A 6,901-nucleotide genomic window follows, 5' to 3' on the forward strand; every position below is an offset into this window, starting at 1 on the left:
CTCTATCCAGCCTGCCTGGTAAGGAGGCCGGTCTGGGGTTGGCTTCCATGGGAATCGTTGCTGTCTCCTGCAAGTTCTGAATGGAGAAGCCTACAGAGTCTCAGGCCTACCAGTCTGGCCCTAGACCAGCCATGGAAAAAGGGCACTGGCCCCAGCTAAGGGTCTATTTGAATGTGGGCATTTTCTCTGTTTCTGTAAGCTACTGCCCGTCGATAAGCCTTAGACCCCAGCTTTGAAGCTCTGGCCAGAGATCACAATCTCAGTCTCACTGAGAGTCCACCAAGAATCCAATGTGAACTATGGACTTTGGGTGATAATGATATGTCAGCCACTGTAATAAATGCACCACTCTGGTGAGCAGTGTTTTAGTAGTACAGGCTGTGCATGTTGGGGGGCAAGGGAGCACATATTGTCCCTTCCTCTCAATTTTGCTGTAAATTTAAAACTGCTCTAAAAAATGAAATCTAATTTTGAAAGAAAAAAAACCAGCTCATACCAAAATTTCCCAGATTTCCTTAGTTGGAGATAACCTTCAGATTTTAGCTTAAGTTGCTTTGCCCTCATTCTCAAATTTTTGAGAGGGACTGTCGTTGCCCTGATAGTATCAAGTAGACCAATGGACTGTCTCCAGGGTGCTGGGATCTTAAGATGGGGGAGTCCTCATGGCTTGGGTCACATTGCACTAAATATGATTTTCAGTAACATGAGTTTCAATAACAAAAGTGAGGTTTCCTACTAGTCATTGAGCTAAGAGATAGGGTTAATTATCACTTGACCTTTGAATCTCAAATGAGTCATTATTTATAGATATTAGACTGTCCTGAAACCTTGAGACACTTCATTTGGAATAAAGTAATGACAGCGGCCTTGAGGCAGGAAGAACGGTTAAGACCTGTGTCCCGGGCACTGGTCATTTCATTGTGGACTTACCAAAAGGCAGAGATTTTCCAGTTTCTCATTTATGAAGAGGACATAGTGAGTGTTGTTACCAGCAGGCCCTGAAACTACTTTGGTGCCAAGTTCATAAAACAAATTTCTGATATGATGATAGTCAGGGAGTAGACCTTAAAAGGCAAACAAATGTGGCCCTGGCCTTTCTTCTCATCCAAATAAGAAGCTGTGGTCCCCCTGGTGAGAGATGCACAGACTGTTCGGGGCTACAACCCTTGGCCTCTTGCTCTTCTGTCTCTCCTTCCAACAGAGGAATCACAGACAACCGCTGCCTTAAATGGAAGGCAGGCACTGCCAGGCAGAGAGAAGGCATTTCCTATCTGCTCCACTCTCCACTGAGCAATGTGGGCTGCTCACAGGCAGGGCACCATTCTCCAGCAAGATCTGTCCCACACCCTCAGAGCTCCAGGCCATAAACCAGAGGAGAGTGTGACTGATTTCCTCACATCTCCCCACTCAACCTGGGCACAACCTGTCCTGGGCAGGGACACTGTTCGTGTGGCCCCACAGTCAGGATGCCCTCAGCTGTGAGGAGATTACTGGCCTCACCACTACAAAAGTTCTAAAAGTAAACGGTCTCAGGGTGGACCCGGCTTATCACCTCAGCCCACTGCCCTGATCTTTAGGCTTGTCACTTCTTGGGATCAACACGGAAGCTGTGGATCCTGGCACTGTAGACAGAACATCTGATCAAAGAAAAAGAGCCTTTCTCCTTTGTCTGCTTTGCTTTTTTTTTTTTTTTTTTTTTTTAATTAGGGAGGAAGCCTCCCAGAAGCCCACCAGCAGACGTCCCCTTGGGTCCCACTGACTGGGACTGGTTTGCACACTGTGGCCTCTGTGGTGGGGATAGCCTTTGCCTGCACAGAAGGCCAGAAGGCGGGAAGGTGGGCTGGTGGCCCAGCAGCAGGCATAGCATTTGATCTCCCCCCACCCCACCCCCAGCCCAGTAGCCTTTCCCCATGACAGTTTCTGACCCTGCTTTTTACCTTTGCCCAAATTTCTTGATATATTTGTTAAAACATTTATAAAAGTAACTTGTCCTCGTTGTTGAAAATAACAACGAGTAATAAAAGGTACTTTAAACAAGAAAAAGTCACTGAGAGGCACTTCCTGTTAACATTTTGGTATGAGCTCATCCCGCCTGTTTCTCTAGAGTTTCTACATCTGCAGCAAGGGGGAAACGTGGCATTTAAAACCATCACTGCAGCTGCTGCAGACTTCAAGAGAATGCCCTAATTTATCTTGAGGGAAGTTGATTTCTTTTTATCCGGGAAATCTCTCGAATGGGCTTCCTTAATGGGGAATTGGTAAGTGGCACTCACCTCCACCCTGTCTCCCACACAGTCTGAAAGGCAACAGTAAAACATAACAAGGACTGAATTAAAAGACATTTTGTAAATTATTTGTTGGTGACCTCAAACAGGCATGAGGGCTTGCAACTGTGGGAAAAGGGCCAGAGGTGGGGGGAGAAGGCTAGGCCTGGGGCCTGGGGCCTGGGCCAGGTCTGTTAGGGATGCTGTAGCAAAGTACCACAGACTGGGTGGCTTATAAGCAACGGAAAGGTATTTGTCACAGTTGTGGAGGCTGCTAAGTCCCAGATTAGGGGGTCGGGTTCTGGTGAGGCCACCTTAGGGTTACAGACTACAAATTTGTTGCATCCTCATATGGTGGAAAAAGGGAGACCAACTCTCTGACTTCTTCTAAGGGCACTAACTGCATCCATGAAGACTGCTCTCCTGACCTCCCAAAGGCCCCACTTCCTAATACAATCACAACGGGGATTAGAGTTCAACATATGAATTTTGGAGGGACACAAACATTCAGTCCACGACAGAGTCCAAGTTGAGGGGGAATTTTCCTTGAGGAGAGATGTTTTAATTATCTATGCAAGACAGACGACTGCAATAACTGAAAGCAAAATTTAGGGTTTCTCATGGTTCTGTGGGTTGATGGGGACTGGTTGGGAGGTCCTCGTTTGGGGTCTTATACAGCTGGGGCTGGAGTTGTCTGAAGGCTCAACTCCAAAACAATTTCTTTACTCACGTGTCTGGTACTTCGGCTGGCTTGGCGGGAGCACGGGATCTGGCCAGATATCGCTTCTCTCTCCACATGGCTTTGCACATGGCTATCTTGGCTTTTCTCTGTGTGCTGGGCTCAGAGTGGTTGGACTTCTAACGGAAGTGTCCATTCCAAAAGACCATGGCAAACGTTGTAAGGCCTTTTTTCACCTAGTCTCGGAGGACATGCATCTCTTCTGTCAGGTTCAGTTGGTCTAAAATTACTTCTCTAACCAGCACAAAGTGTAGGTACTCCATGACAAATCTGAAGTACTATTTTAGAAGTCCAAATGCAGTGTCTCATCAACAACACAAAAAATACCTAATAATCATATAGCATTTACTGTGTGCCAAAAGCCCTGTGAGGTAGGTCATTTCCTCTCTTTTTGTAGGTAAAGAAACTGAGGCACAAAAAAGGCAAAGTGACTTGCCAGCGGGCACAGAGCCAGTAATCAGAGAAGCCTTAATTCAAACCCGAGCAAACTGGCTCAGGGTTCCTAAAGAACAGGAGAATCCAGGGCACCTGGGTGGTTCAGTCAGTTAAGTATCTGACTTCAGCTCAGGTCTTGATCTCGTGGTTTGTGGGTTCGGGCTCCGTGCTGACAGCTCTGAGCCTGTAACCTGCTTCCGATTCTATGTCTCCCTCTCTCTCTGCCCCTCCCCTGCTCACACCCTCTCTCTCTCAAAAGTAAATAAACATTAAAAGAAAAAAGAAGAGGAACAGGAGAACCCATTTTAGTGTTTCCGGCCCTGGGGTCTGAAACTTCAAATAAATATATTCCCTACTGGAGGTGACTTGAGGATTGCAACAGTCATTTTGCTGTATTGTCTTCTCCTGGGTAACTGACACCTTTTCACTGAAATTGTAAAAAACCTACAATCCTGTAACAAAGACCCAGATCCTATTTGGAACTGTCTCACTGGTCTTGACCCTCATCCCCTTCTGGAAACCTGAAATTGACATTCTTGCCTCCTACATAGCCCAAGGCATTTCCACACACAAACACCCTGACCATATGCATGGAGGACACATTTATTTTGAAATGCATGTGCAGCAAACTTTGTATGATGTCATCAGGACCCTAGTCTTCTCTTCTTGCTGGCTATAGGATCTTGTCATACTGCTGGGGACAGCACTTGTCTGCTAGGGAGTTGCTACTCTGTGCTCCATTTGCCACTGCCCACTGGCATCTTACTCTACATTCTGTCCACCTAACTTCCCCAAGATGCCTGGTGGCTGCACATTTCCTTAAATCCATTGGAGACTATACACTGGCACCTCAAAGTTCCCCCCACCCGAGTCAAGGCTAATCCTTTCTGGAGATTTCTGCATTTCCATTGAGGAATGTGCTCTAACCAAACTCGAGGTTACCAAGGGAAGTGCAGTGTAGCTGGGCCTGGAATATTCTAGTCCTGGCTTGAAAACGAGCTTGGACAAGTTACATGCCTTCATATCAAAGAACAAGAGTTCCCAAGTCTTTTCTTGGCAAAGATCCCTTTGCCCTCGGTGAACCATCATCAGTGACTCTGCACATACTAAATTAGAACAGTTTCTCCATGTTATTAATCAAATAAAAATTAACCCCCAATTAAGCTTCTGTTTATAAGCTAATCATGGCTGTTGTCTTAGCTTATTAAATTCTAGCCATGGAAACCTTTTCCTTAACTTAGGCAACCCTATCTTGGGTAAATGTATGGAATCCTCTCAGTTTTGGGGATTCTGAAAATTGTGCAGACTCCATTAACTAAAACCCCTGGCTGTGTTGACAATACACAGGACTCAAAGACTAAATCCAAGTTTTGGGCCTCCATCACCCACTTTAAATACAGAGTGATGATATCTATCCTTCTTGGGCCCTCCTTTGTCCTTACAAGCCCCATGAGATAGCCCTTCCTTTGGGCACAAATTCTGTCAAGGGACTGCCCACTCAAATCTCCTCCCCTTGGCTTTCAGATCAACATGTGCCATCTATTTTGATGGGATCCTTGAAGGTTTGCTCCCATAGTAACTACATTGCAATAAAGAGCTGATGGAGAGTGGGGGGGATCCCAATTAGAGTTAGTCTTCAGATCACACAAATCCAGAGAAGTTGGCTTAACATAAAGATTAATTCCCAGTGGATTAAAGGATAGAACAATACCAAAGATGGCAGGATGGACCTGCTACATAGTCACCCTCCCCATGAAGTCTGGCCCTTTTCCAACTCCTCTCTCTCCCTTCCAGCCTGCAATAAGTGCCTACCAGACTCTAAGAGAAGGTTGTCCCCAACCTAGTGATCAGAAATTGTTATATTGTTATAAATAGCTCAGCTCCGGCTGCCCTGCATGGGGTGAGTTGCTAGGAACACGATAATGCCCAGCACATTTAGGGTGGAGCTAGGGAAAGATTAACAGGGGTGAAAGGGTAGCCTTCTCAGGAGAGGGATCAAAGCACCAGCAGCCAGTGAGCCAGAAAACTTCTGATCCACTCAGGCCAGCCTAAACTGCAGATCCTGAGCCTCCCCTCCCCTTCACACACTAGGTATGGCGGATTAGATTACTGTACCCAACTATTCACTCCCTATCCTCTAGAACAACACATCCCTGCCTGCCACCACGTGACTTGCACAACTTCCTGTCAGAATACACTACACTGCCTGCCGCTGACACTGGCCTTGGCATGGGATTTGCTTTGGCCAGTGGATGTCAATGTGTTTTGCCAGCCCTTTTTCCCTTCCCTCTATAAGAATGGCATGTTCCAGACAGAGTGTGACCTGCAGTGGATGTTGTGAGATGAGAACGTACAGGCAGCAGGTCGTGGCCACCGCGTGCAACCAGTGACACGCAATGTGGATGGGGGAAGAAAATGTCTATTGTTAACCTGAGATTTGAGAGTTGCTCTTGCAGCCTAATCAGCAAAAGCTAATGTGCTAGGGGTCACAAACTCAATGCTGTGGGCAAGCAGAGTAAATGAGTGAGGCAGAGCGTGTAATGCCATGGGGATGGTGGGGCTATGGCAGATGGGAGAGAATCAGCCCAGCACTAAACTTTGCTATGAGTCAAAATAAAAAATGCTGTCTATTTGCTTAAACATCAAAGGACAAAGTTTTAATAACACAGCTGATATTTACTACTTGAAAGTTTAGACTATTAAGAAACATACAGTTAAAAATAATGACCCAACTTCTTATTTTTTGTAACCATTTAACTCTTTAGAGATCTTTTAGGCTCCAATCTCTAGTTGAAAAGAAACAATCTTCTGAAATTTGGCCACTATTCACAGTTTACTTGTGATTTTTTTTTATTTTGTTTTAAAAGTTCTCTCTTAAGAAATTTTTTGATTTAGCTTACAACATCAATGTAGACTTCTGCAAAACCAATCTAATCACACTACAAAAATACCCACCATCTGTCTTAAAGAAAGTGACTCCTTATGAATGGGGATTAGCAAGGACATAGATTGATTCCATAGAATAGTTCATTTAATGGATTTTATTGTGACTGGTATCAGGTCTGAGATCAGGGAAATGGAAATAACTGTTTTATAGAGAATCACATAACAGTTCTAATTGAAATTAAGCCTCTCTTTCTGGAGAATCGTAAATATTTCAGTATTAGTACTAAGCTGACTACATATTTTCAAGTTTATATTTTATGCCAAGGGATTTTATCTTTTGCCAACATGTCATCTGGAAAAAAGGAATCACTTGTCCCATATCAGCCTCCATGGGAAATTGCACAATCCCCAAAATCTGGGGCCAAGGAGTCTTCCTCTTTGACTTCCCGGTAGGTCAGAGGTGACCAACATCAACACTCCTATGAAGAAATGTGCTTCTACACGACATGGAAATCAGATAGGATCTCAGGCCATATTTTGGGGCTTTCCTTTTGATGTGAAACTAGTAACAAAAGCA

Source organism: Lynx rufus, unplaced genomic scaffold, assembly GCF_022079265.1.
Source record: "Lynx rufus isolate CCGP_SWC_20201006 ecotype Redwood Valley unplaced genomic scaffold, mLynRuf1.p SCAF_5, whole genome shotgun sequence".
Lineage (NCBI taxonomy): Eukaryota > Metazoa > Chordata > Mammalia > Carnivora > Felidae > Lynx > Lynx rufus.